At 37.4% G+C, this 12,569-nt stretch overlaps 1 long non-coding RNA gene across 1 annotated transcript in view; it reads left to right on the top strand.

Annotated features, from left to right (window-relative positions):
* LOC132344090 (uncharacterized) overlaps positions 1–12,569 on the top strand; it is a 166,792-nt gene that overhangs the window by 113,817 nt on the left and 40,406 nt on the right. The window contains exon 4 of the long non-coding RNA XR_009493205.1: positions 1,034–1,138. This is a non-coding gene — a long non-coding RNA (uncharacterized lncRNA). The remainder of the gene's footprint in view (positions 1–1,033; positions 1,139–12,569) is intronic.

The following is a 12,569-nucleotide window of genomic DNA, read 5'->3' as shown; positions in this document are numbered from 1 at the left end:
GCAAGGGTGTAGCTCATTACCTGGGCTCAGTCAATTTAACTGAATCTGGGGAAAAATGAATCTTGAGAAAAAAAAATAAAGGAATGATGAGAATATAGTTCTGTGCGCTGAGTCTGCTGCCAGCAGCATTTGCTAGGCCCAGCGGTACACAGAGGCCCACATCCTGTACAACTAAATATTTAAACATTGTAAATCTATCTAAGGAAACTGCTTAATAATGTATTTCTATTCTTATACCTTGACAAATGTAATTTTCATTAAAACCCAGCTGGCCAGGATTGAATTAGAATTCTGAGAGCCCTCGGAGTTGCGGGCTGGATTTTGAAAGCTTGGGGAGAGTGGATCCTGGTGCTTGGCCCTGGTCTGCTGACCCCCTCTTTCTCTTCCTGCTCCAAGCTCAGCCCTGCTTTGTTGGGAGCTTCGTGCCCATGCACGTGGACACCCTGGCCTGCAGATGCAAATATGCATTCTATCAGGAGGGAGAGGACCATCCTTACTCAGTTAATAACGCTGGGGTCAATTTAATTAATCCTCCTTGGGAAATTCATATTTCCCAACATGAAGCTGTATGTTGGCCACTTCCGTGTGTGGTCCACTCTTGAGTGTGTCGAGGCTGTGAAGAGATCTGCACAGGCTCAGGGTATTTGTGAAGGGAATTCTGGGGTCCTGTATATCCAGCCAGAGCTTTCTCAAGAAGGTAGGGATGGACTCTGGGCAGGCATGTTTCCTGAACTTCACAGACTTTTGCTTCAGGAAGGTCATATTCAGAAAAGGACCAGGATAGGCCTTCTAACCTTCCCACCTGGACATGAAGGCATAGTGGATGGTTGTATCCCATCTTGGGGTTTGTTGTGTCTTGGCTTCTAGAAGCCCTTTGGTTCTTGCTGGTTTTCTAAGCAGGTCTTCTTACCTCTGTGAGTCCCCTACGTACTTCCAGAATCTTTCGTGGGCTTAGAAGAGCCAAACTCATTTTCTGTTGCTTACAACTGGAAATTTTGTTTGATATACACAGTCTGTCACTTTTTCCCCACAGGATTAGGATGTTATGAGGTCAGGATTGACTGGACAAAGATGGATGAGCAATGGTAAGTACCATTCATCAGTTCATGATGAATATTCGTCTCTCATGGAAAGACAGGTAGGTAAGAATGTCGCTCTGACTTTGTATTTATTCCACCAGGCTCACCATTTCTTATCATCTTCCTTCAGAGTAACCTGAGTTAACCTCTTGGCTGAAATATTGTGAAGGGACACAATGCCTTGGGCTTGTTGCTGTAAAAACTAATATGCTATTTAGTTATTTAAAAGGCAATGAAAAATATCTTGTGGATTAACAAATCAACAGAAAGCCATTATAGGAAAGTATAGAGAAGCAAAAGAAAAGATATATATCCATAGTCACATGATTATGCCACCCCAATAATATCAGATAATTTTCTGTGCATATCTTTATAAAAAAGGTTCATACTGTATCAGTTCAGTTCAGTTCAGTTGCTCAGTCGTGTCCGACTCTTTGAGACCCCATGAAACGCAGCATGCCAGGCCTACCTGTCCATCACCAACTCCCGGAGTTCTCACATCCATCGAGTCGGTGATGCCATCCAGCCATTTCGTCCTCTGTCGTCCCCTTCTCCTCCTGCCCCCAATCCCTCCCAGCATCAGAGTCTTTTCCAACGAGTCAACTCTTCACATGAGGTGGCCAAAGTACTGGAGTTTCAGCCTCAGCATCATTCCTTCCAAAGAAATCCCAGGGCTGATCTCCTTTAGAATGGACTGGTTGGATCTCCTTGCAGTCCAAGGGACTCTCAAGAGTCTTCTCCAATACCACAGTTCAAAAGCATCAATTCTTCGGCTCTCAGCCTTCTTCACAGTCCAACTCTCACATCCATACATGACCACAGGAAAAACCATAGCCTTGACTAGACGAACCTTTGTTGGCAAGGTAATGTCTCTGCTTTTGTATATGCCATACTGTATACACTGACTTCAAACCTATTTTTGTCCCCAGTTCTGTATTATATGCATTTTTATTTCAATAGTTATTCCCATAATATTTTTTAAATGAGTACATATTACCTCAGTGAATGATGTGAGATTATCTAACCTAATGCTTATTGCTGGACATTTTGGTTGTCTTAGATTTTACTATTGTAGAGAATATTAACAAACATTTTGAAATGAAATAATTATACATATGCTTAATTATTTCCAAAGGATATATTTCTGTAAGGGGAATATTCATTTCAAAGACTTCTCATGACTACAGTGTTTGAATGTTATTTAAAAACATTGTAACCCATGCAAAGAGTGATTATATATTGAACAGCGTTCCTCTAGCATATATTTTTTATTAAGAATTATTAAAGTATGGTTAAGAACTGGTATTATTCAAATCCTTTATATTAATTCAGTGTGTTACATACAATACACTTTGGCAAGATCTTTAAACAAATCTGGAGGGAAATGAAAGTTTCTCTCATCTAAGAGTGACCCGCTTTTCTATTTCTCTGCTTTCTTAAAAAATAGCTTTGTTGTAATAATTCATGTACCACACAGTTCACCCGCTCAAAGCGTGTAGGTCAGTTGTTCGTATGTCATAGTTGTGCAACTCTCACCACCATTTTAGAAAAACTGTTACTCATAAGGGAAACCCTGCAGCCCTAGACGCTGCCCCGTCCTCTGTTATTCCCGGGCCCAGGGAACCACTTTCGGTTGCTTTTTGACACTGTAGGTTTGCTTATTCTTGACACTTGATATAAATGGAATCACACAGAATGTGGCCCTTGGTGACTGACTTGTTTCACTTAGCATACCATTTTAAAGGTTCATTTATGTAGTAATATGTGTCAGTAATTTGTTCCTTTTATTTTTTACTGAACAATACTCCACTGTATGGATATACCTCATTGATCTGTACATCAGATAGACATGTGAGTTGTTTCCACTTTTATATACTATGAGTAATGCTTCTATGAACATTTTTGTCCTTATTTTTGAGTGGATATCGTTTTTATTTCTCTGGGGTGTGTAAGTGTGAGAGTGAAATTGTTGATTGTATTTTAACTCTGTGTTTAACCACATGAGAAAATGCCAGACTCTGTTTTCAAAAGATACCAACTCCGTTTCACAGTGTTTATGTTGATAATTAAATTTATTTTCTTTTAAAATTCATTTTTTAAATAACTCAACTTTACCTCAGGACCTATAGTTGTTGTACATATATAAAATTTTGTATGTGTTTTTGAATAGATTTGCTGTAATTGTTATCTTACTCTATTATAAATGTAGATATTAATCATTTACTGTCTGTGGTTTCTAAGAACACATTATTAATAGTTTAATCAAGCATCAGTGATTAAGGTTTGGAAATGTTTTGTTAATGAAGAAGTACTGTATTCTCTTATAAGAAAATTGATAAAGTATATATTTTTGAAAAACTGATTTTAATGGATTAAGAACTTAGATTTATCGTAGTTTTTTGTGTTTTAAGCTTTTTGTTAAGATTTTTATTTTTAAAAGATTCTTATTCACTTTTAAGAATGTTATGTTATCCACATAAAAATCTTAACAGAAGGAAATAGGATATATTAAACCCATCAATGCACTGCATAAAAAAAAAAAAAAAGAATCTTATGTTATCCACATAAAAATCTTAATAGAAAGCTTAAAACACAAAAAAACTACGATAAATCTAAGTTCTTAATCTGTTAAAATCAGTTTTTCAAAAATATATACTTCGATATTTGGCAAAACTAACACAATATTGTAAAGTTTAAAAATAAAATAAAATTTAAAAAAAATCAGTATTAAAAAAAAAAAAGAATGTTATGTTATCCAAAGTACAGTGGTAAACCAAAAACATAGACATGTATCTTTTTCTTTTAATATATAAGGGACTATCAGTTCAGTTCAGTCACTCAGTCGTGTCCGAGTCTTTGCGACCCCATGGACTGCAGCACGCCAGGCCTCCTGTCCATCACCAACTCCCAGAATTTACTCAAACTCATGTCCATTGAGTTGGTGATGCCATCCAACCCTGTCATCCTCTGTCGTCCCCTTCTCCTCCCACCCTCAGTCTTTCCCAGCATCAGGGTCTCTTCCAACGGATTGCACTATTTCACAGTGAATATGTTGCAGTCACTCTAGTTGCAGTTTTTAGTATCACATTATGCCCATCATCACCTGGACCATTTTGGGCTTTCATTGAAGGGCAGTTTAGGGTTTTTATGCTGGGGTTTCACACACAGGCACTCAAGACATTAAGCAGGATATAGGCCAGGAAGACATTTCTGGTTTTGCTCGCCCAGGTGACCAGTATCCAGCAAAACTCCTGATATTTAGTTAGGTCTCAATAAGCACTTAATGAATAGTAAATCTACTTGTATACATTAGAAATAAAAATAAAAATCAACCTTATTGTCTTAGTCTTCTCTCTTTACATGTGAAAACTTCTCTTGGGGGAAAAATAAGATCAGTAATTTTTAAATGTTGTCTGGTTTTGCTTTATTTTTAGTAAGTGAATTTTGGGGGGGCAAACATCTAAGTCATTCATTCATTCATGAAACACTATTGAGTGTGTACTAATGGTCAGCCTCTTAGGTAGTTGGGGTTCAAAGACAGTATGATGTGATATGGTCGTCTCCCTCAAGTAGCTATAAGTCCTTCCTGAACCATGATGTTGTCATCTCGGGTCATCTGGCTGCATTAATTTTACTGCAGAGATTTTACTGTTAATATCTGACTCAGCTCAGAGCAGGACGTCTGATAGGAAGCAATGGTAATGTGATGTGAAATAAATACAACACAACTAACCATCTAATTGAATATTGAAAGTTAAGTCTTGCTGCAGAGAAAATACTTCTGTGACAATACTTTGAAAAGTATGTGGATAAATATTTGATGATGTAAAAGTGGCCTTCAACCCCTGAGGTAACAAACTTTGATACACTTGAGACTTTGTGGAAAAGCTGAAGGGCAGAGTGGTGCATTTACTTTCAGAACAAAATCCACATGCATATATTGTAGGTCTCAGATGGATTTGCAGAAAATCTTGTTCTCAAAAGGATAAAAGTGTGCAAACTCTTTTGAATAAAACAGAAAAAAAATTCAGGGGAGTAGTATCTACAGTGTAAGCTGGAACAGGTATTCATCGGCGAAATTGAGATGGCTCACAGAGCTCTGGAAGAATCAAGCTTTATACTGGTATATATTCTATGAAAGGATTTCAATTCCCAGTGGCATCAAGGACAAGACTGAGATTCAGATCTGATCTCATGATTTCTGGAGAGTGGACTAAGTAGATGACATGAACCGACTAAAAGATTCTGAGAAATCTCAGGAAAAAAAGGCTATGAAGAGATGTTAAGATCACTGAAGATTTGTCTTCACTGGCTTTGACCTTCGATGTGTTAACTTGACCACTGTCTGATGGCGTGACCTTGAGCAAATTTCTCCAAGCAAGATGGAGGCAGCTATATCCCAGAGTTATTATGTGGATTAAATGGGATAATGTGTGTACAAGCATTATCCGATTTAATTACTCAAGTGCAGCATTCTCCTTGTCTCTAGCATATAGTAAGCATTCAAAAATGATAATAAATTGAGCATTTACTCTGTAGCAAGGACTTTTGCAGTACTTTATACCTATTGACTCATAAAATCTTCACATCAACCCTAAGAAGAAGGTATAGAATTGTTTTGTTTTGCAAACAAGTCACCAAAAGTCAAAAAGGTTCAGTGACTTGCTTAAAGTCACACAGCTACTAAGTAGTGAGCCTAGGATATGAACCCAGGCAGTCATTTTAAGCTTAATACTGTTACTACATTAGATATAAGCTTAGAGTTATAATACAAAAGCTAGTATATTTTAATGTAGAATTATTACTTTCATCCCAAAAGTTAAATTACCTTTTTAAACATTAGTTTGTGAATAAAAATAAATCTAGAAAACAAGAATATAGAGAACAGGGTGATTTCATGGCTTTTGTAGTCACTCTTAAATGGATAGCTTCATAAAATGATGTAATTTGTTTTCCAGCAGAGTATTTGATATCTATTCCCATAGGTCGCATATCATAATGACTGTAGTGTTGGAGTCAATTAAATTATCTTAGAACTGGCTCTTGGTGATTCTAAAGACAGGTAACTTCATGACTCTAACAGATACATTATCTAAAAGCCAAGTGGTGTCAACGCTCCACTATGTTATAATTCAGAGTGTCTGTCATGACTCAGTTGCAAGATCTTTCAACCTCTCCTTTCGTGTATTAATCACTGTAGGTCAAGCCTACACCCTAAACTTTAGGCCCTTGAAGTGTACTCTGAATCAAATTCTAGACTCATATCTAGAGTTAGTTCCCTGGTAAAAGAAAAGATTACCTCTTTAAAGCAAGCTTTGGCACTCTGAATCTGACTTGGGGCTTTGACTACGTAATCCTTGGTATGTGAATAGTGAGTCTTGTCTTTTTCAGGAACAGATGATTGATTCTGCTAAGACCCTAAAAAAAGAACTGTCTAGTGTGGCAGCCACAAGCCTATTGACACTTACATATGGCTACCCAGAATGCAGATGCACTCTAAGAGTGAAAACACATCAGAACAGAAAACTTAAGTACCAAAAAGAGAATGTAAGATAGATTATTATTTTTTAAAAAAATGAGTACATGTTAAAATATATTTGGTTAGATAAAATATTATTAAAATGTCACATGTTTCTTTAAAGTTTATTAATGTGAATATTGGAAACTTATGAATTATACATGTGCAGCACACTGTATTTCTATTGGGCATTGCTGCTCTAAGAACTCTACACTATTCTGTTGTTTCCTTGGAAGACAGAAAACTGAAATCTGCAAGTTAGTGGTCTGGGAAGTCCACTCTTAGCTACAGACGCAGTCAGACCTTAGGGTCAGAAGAAAGAACTCTTCAGAATAGACCTGCCATCTCAATAGAGTGCTTGAGCAAACAGATGAGTAGAGGTATAGAAAAAAAGATTTATTTTTTAAAGATTAATACATTGTAGTTAATAATGTGCATCGTAATTAAAGTCAACTGAGTAGATATTAATGATTAGCCAGAGAGAATGTAAAGATAGGAAAAGAATAGGGTTTAGGTTAGAACCTTCAAAGATACTGACACATTAATATAAAAGGACAGATTACAGGAAAAAACAGGAAGAGTGCAGGTCAGATAAATCAAGGGAGGAATATATTAACATATGCAACTGACCAGGTTTGTGGATAAAGTGAGAAATTCCGATGAATTTATTTTCTAAATTGGCTGGCCTATCAGACAGCAAATTTAAGATACAAAGTTACCTTGTTCCTTAACTGTACTTAACTCATTTACATATAGAGAACCTTCTCCAACTAACAAAATTAAGAGCAAGTTATGAAACATTTATAATCTTTGACATGCCTGGCCAAAAGGGGAATATATAAACCACTGAGAATAGCTACTACTATTACTACTACTACTAAGTCGCTCCAGGCGTGTCCGACTCTGTGCAACCCCATAGACAGCAGCCCCCCAGGCTCCGCCGTCCCTGGGATTCTCCAGGCAAGAACACTGGAGTGGGTTGCCATTTCCTTCTCCAATGCAGGAAAGTGAAAAGTGAAAGTGAAGTCACTCAGTCGTGTCTGACTCTTAGCGACCCGATGGACTGCAGCCTACCAGGTTCCTCCGTCCATGGGATTTTCCAGGCAAGAGTACTGGAGTGGGTTGCCACTGCCTTCTCCGGTGAGAATAGCTAATTGGGTTCAAATCAGGTATGCAGATAATTCAGTAAGCAAGTTCCATGAGGGCGTAAATGATCTGAGTCATACACGGTAAAGAAGCTGAGTCATGAACAGTAACCAACTTGGCAGTTCAGTTCAGTTCAGCCGCTCAGTCGTGTCCGGCTCTTTGCGACCCCATGAATCACAGCACACCAGGCCTCCCTGTCCATCACCAACTCCCAGAGTTCACTCAGACTCACATCCATCGAGTCAGTGATGCCATCCAGCCATCTCATCCTCTGTTGTCCCCTTCTCCTCCTGCCCCCAATCCCTCCCAGCATCAGAGTCTTTTCCAATGAGTCAACTCTTCGCATGAGGTGGCCAGAGTACTGGAGTTTCAGCTTTAGCATCATTCCTTCCAAAGAAATCCCAGGGCTGATCTCCTTTAAAATGGACTGGTTGGATCTCCTTGCAGTCCAAGGGACTCTCAAGAGTCTTCTCCAACACCACAGTTCAAAAGCATCAATTCTTCGGCGCTCAGCCTTCTTCACAGTCCAACTCTCACATCCATACATGACCACAGGAAAAAACATAGCCTTGACTAGACAAACCTTTGTTGGCAAAGTAATGTCTCTGCTTTTCAATATGCTATCTAGGTTGGTCATAACTTTCCTTCCAACGAGTAAGCGTCTTTTAATTTCATGGCTGCAGTCACCATCTGCAGTGATTTTGGAGCCCAGAAAAATAAAGCCTGACACTGTTTCCACTGTTTCCCCATCTATTTCCCATGAAGTGATGGGACCAGATGCCATGATCTTCGTTTCTGAATGTTGAGCTTTAAGCCAACGTTTTCACTCTCCACTTTGACTTTCATCAAGAGGCTTTTTAGTTCCCCTTTACTTTCTGGGTAACTTTAAATTTAGGAAAAGCCTCAAGAGGGTAGATTCTGGTTGCATAAATGTGGCAGTGCTTCTGTGTGGTAAATCTGTGTCACAAAAAAGGACTAGCCAGATTTTATTCAAATTTTAGAGGATGTGTCTGGAATCATTTGATTTAAAATATAAAGTATGTGGCAGAGAGCACATTTGTGTGGGTAAGGGACCTCTGAGCAGAGGCTGGCAGTCAGCTCCCAGGGTAGATGGACTCATAGATTGCTGACTGAGCTGTTTGTTAAGCCATGCCCAACCCTGACACCAGATCTCTATGGGGAGAAACAGGAAGAATTGATTAATTTGTTTATTAGTGGTTAACAAATCTCCTAGACAGTGCAAAACTGGACAGTGAGGACTTAAAATAGAAAGTAATTTCCTGTGAATAAAGCAGTACTGCCCTTCCAAAAAATGATAAAGAGTATTATTAACAATTGACTTTGACATGCTATCCATTATAGCCCTAAAACAGAGCTAGTAAAAGATTTTCTTTTCACACATTTACTAAATATAATTGACATCCAAAATTAATTTTGATCAACTTTCTATATAAATTTCTGTTTGCTCTCTCTCTCTCTCTTTTTTTTTTTTTTTTGGTTCTTTTTCTGCTTGGGAACTATTCACTGACTCCACCATTCAGCAATGTGTTGCTTATCTATTCTAAAAATCTACCCAAAATATCAAAATGTTAGTTTTCTTCAGCAGTGTAACACCCATGCCATATCTTGTATGTGCTTAGTCACTCAGTCATGTTCGACTCTTTGTGACCCCATGGACTGTAGCCCACCAGGCTCCTCTGTCCATGGGGATTCTCCAGGCAAGAATACTGAAGTGGGTTGCCATGCCCTCCTTCCGGGGATCTTCCCAACCCAGGGATCAAACCCAGGTCTCCCTCATTGCGGGATTCTCAAAGCAGATTCTTTACCAGCTGAGCCACCAGGGAAGTCCACCCTTTTATAATCCTGTCTAATCTTTCTCTTTGATGTGTGCCTGTCTCTTTTCCTTTCTTCTGAAAAGTTGTTGATTTCCGCCATCATAAATTTTAAGGAAACCTGAGAGTGGTGACTAAATTCATAGTTCATCATCATATGGATGTTTGTCTTAGCATCTTTTACAAGATAGTAAAATAAATCCTCTTTTCAAGATGCAGAATCTCTTCCACCAGAATATGTCATTGAACCAATAATCCAATAGCTTAGTTATGTATGTGCCAACTAAAAATTGTCATCTGACACTACAAGAAGGAATTCACTAACCACTGTAGTCGCTGACCTTCACCACAGGCCAGGAGTTCACGACAGAAATTAGGAATGAGGCAGTCTGCTCTGGGAAAAACTAGCGGAACAGTTCTTCAGATAGTTAGGTATTTTGCAAGAGATTTTATGAGCCCAGTTTCTTGCATCCTCCCATATCTAGAAAAACACTACAATCGTTAATGGAGATTTTAAATCTTTAATGGAGAGATCTGCTCCTCACAGCAGCAGCCTTCTTGTGACTAGCAACAGCCTTCTGCCAGAATGCGTGCTTGACTGTACATACCCCCTTCACCAAAATCACGTATGCAGGACTCCCCCACCCTGACCTCTTCAAAGCAGTTCCTCAGAGCTATCTGAGAGGCTGTCTCCTGGCCATAGTCCTCATTCTGCTTCGAATAAAGCTTAACTCACTACTCACATTGTGCTTTTCTTTTGTTTCAGTCAACATATGTGATAGTGACTGCTAATTAAGATGCTGGGAGATCTGTGCTTTTCAACACACAAAGTTGTGTTTAAATTAAGCTTTGTTCAGTCCAAGTCATGCTTAGTATGTTGTTGCTGCTGCTAAGTCACTTCAGTTGTGTCCGACTCTGTGCGACTCCATAGACGGCAGCCCACCAGACTCCCCCGCCCCTGGGATTCTCTAGGCAAGAACACTGGAGTGGGTTACCATTTCCTTCTCCAATGCATGAGAGTGAAAAGTGAAAGTGAAGTCTCTCAGTTGTGTCCAACTCTTCTCGACCCCATGTACTGCAGCCTCAGGCTCCTCCGTCCATGGGATTTTCCAGGCAAGAGTACTGGAGTGGGGTGCCATTGCCTTCTCCGAGTATGTTGTTAGGACTTTTGATTTGCTCATCTTTCTACCTGCAACTCTTTGCTTTGTCTCATACACCTTTGGTTTTTTTCAAAGTTGTTTTGAATATTGTAGGTGATTTTTTTCTTCATGAATTTTAGAATCAGTTGTCAGTTTCTTTAAAAAAAAAAAAAAGAGCCTTCTATGAACTGAATCCATAGGTCTATTTAGTGTTGAGTTGATATATAAGCAATATGGAGTCTCTGATATAAAAAGGTAGTGTATCTCCTCATTTATTTAGTTCTTATACATATTTCATCAGTGTTTGTTAATTTGGAATAGGTAAATCTTACACATATTTTACTGTTAGTTTTATCCCTAAGTATTTGATTTATTGATGCCTTTGTAAACAGCATCATTTAAAGTTAATTTTAAATTATTGTTAACACATAGAAATACATTTGATATTTGGCTCCTTATATCCTGGAATCTTGCTAAATTCATATACTACTTTAAAAAAATTTTTTTTTGGTAGGTATTTTTTTTATTTCCTCTGTAGACAGTCAGGTTGTCTGAGAATAAAGATCATTTTATACCTCCTTTTCCAATCTGTGTACTTTTTATTTCTTTTTCTTGCATATTGTGCAAGCATCACCAAGATGTTTGCTAGGAGTGATGAGAATATACATCTTTGATTCCCAATTAAAGGAGAAAACTTTGAATTTTTCAGCATTAAGTGTGCTACTAGCTGAAGACTTCTTTGACAGTAGATATCCCTCATTTGTTTGCTGAGAGTTTTTGTATGTTTGTTTCATTTCATTTTAAATCAGAAATAGGTGTTGAATTTTGTTGAATGACTTTCTTGCAACTATCGAGATGATCATATGGTTTTTCTTGTATGGTCTATTAATGTGATGAATTACATTAGTTGATTTTCACACGTTGAAATGGGCTTGGGTTCCTGAAATGAACCTCACTTGGTTGTGATGTATTAGCATTTTTATATTTAATTGGTTCAATTTCCTACAAGTTCATTGAGATTTTTGTGTCGGTGTTCTTAAGGATATCGCCTATAGTTTCTTATAATGTTTTTATATGTTTTTAAATCAGAGAATGAATTGGGAAATAGTTTTTCCTCTTCTCTTTTCTGGAGTAATTTATGTAGAATTGATTTTATTTCTTCTTTAAATGTGTCCATTTCATTTTATATTTTTCTAAAATGTATTCCAGCTTTCCTTTTTGTTTAATTCATATAAGAAGGGGCCATTCAGTTCATCTGCATTGTTCTTTATATAATATGATATCTATATTATCTGTCATAGGTTTCGCATTTTTAAAAGACATAAATAGTTCAAGTGATTTTATAGTTAAAGAAATGGTGTCATACTATTTTGATAAAACAAGGTTATAGAAATTAGTTATTCATGAAATTTAAACTTGAAATAAATTATTTTAAACAGGATGGCAGCTAACATTCTTCATCTTTAGTGAAGAGTGTTTAAACAGAAACTTAATTAAATCAACAAAAGGGAGAATTTCCTGACCAAGAGGATTGATATTGAAATTGATTTGGATCTCAGGAGATGTATGTTAATAGGTTAAGTATTTTCCTAGCATAGATGAGTCTTCCAATGTACGATCTCCTGGGCAGAAGTAATACATTTAAATTTGCATGAAAAATTACATAAATATATGTAACTGTAATATGAAGTTTATCCAAGCTCATTGAAATCTTTAAGAATTATTTTTAAATTTTAGAATTAAGATGGGCTTTAAACATTATGCAGGCACTAAAATATAGAAAGTTAGGATTATTAAAAACATCTACATCATAAGCCCCTGAGGTTTAGGTAAGGAAATTGAAGTTCAGGGAAAT

This window comes from Bos taurus, chromosome 27 (genome assembly GCF_002263795.3).
Source record: "Bos taurus isolate L1 Dominette 01449 registration number 42190680 breed Hereford chromosome 27, ARS-UCD2.0, whole genome shotgun sequence".
Classification (NCBI taxonomy): Eukaryota; Metazoa; Chordata; class Mammalia; order Artiodactyla; family Bovidae; genus Bos; species Bos taurus.
This window is presented reverse-complemented; position numbering and strand designations above follow the sequence as displayed.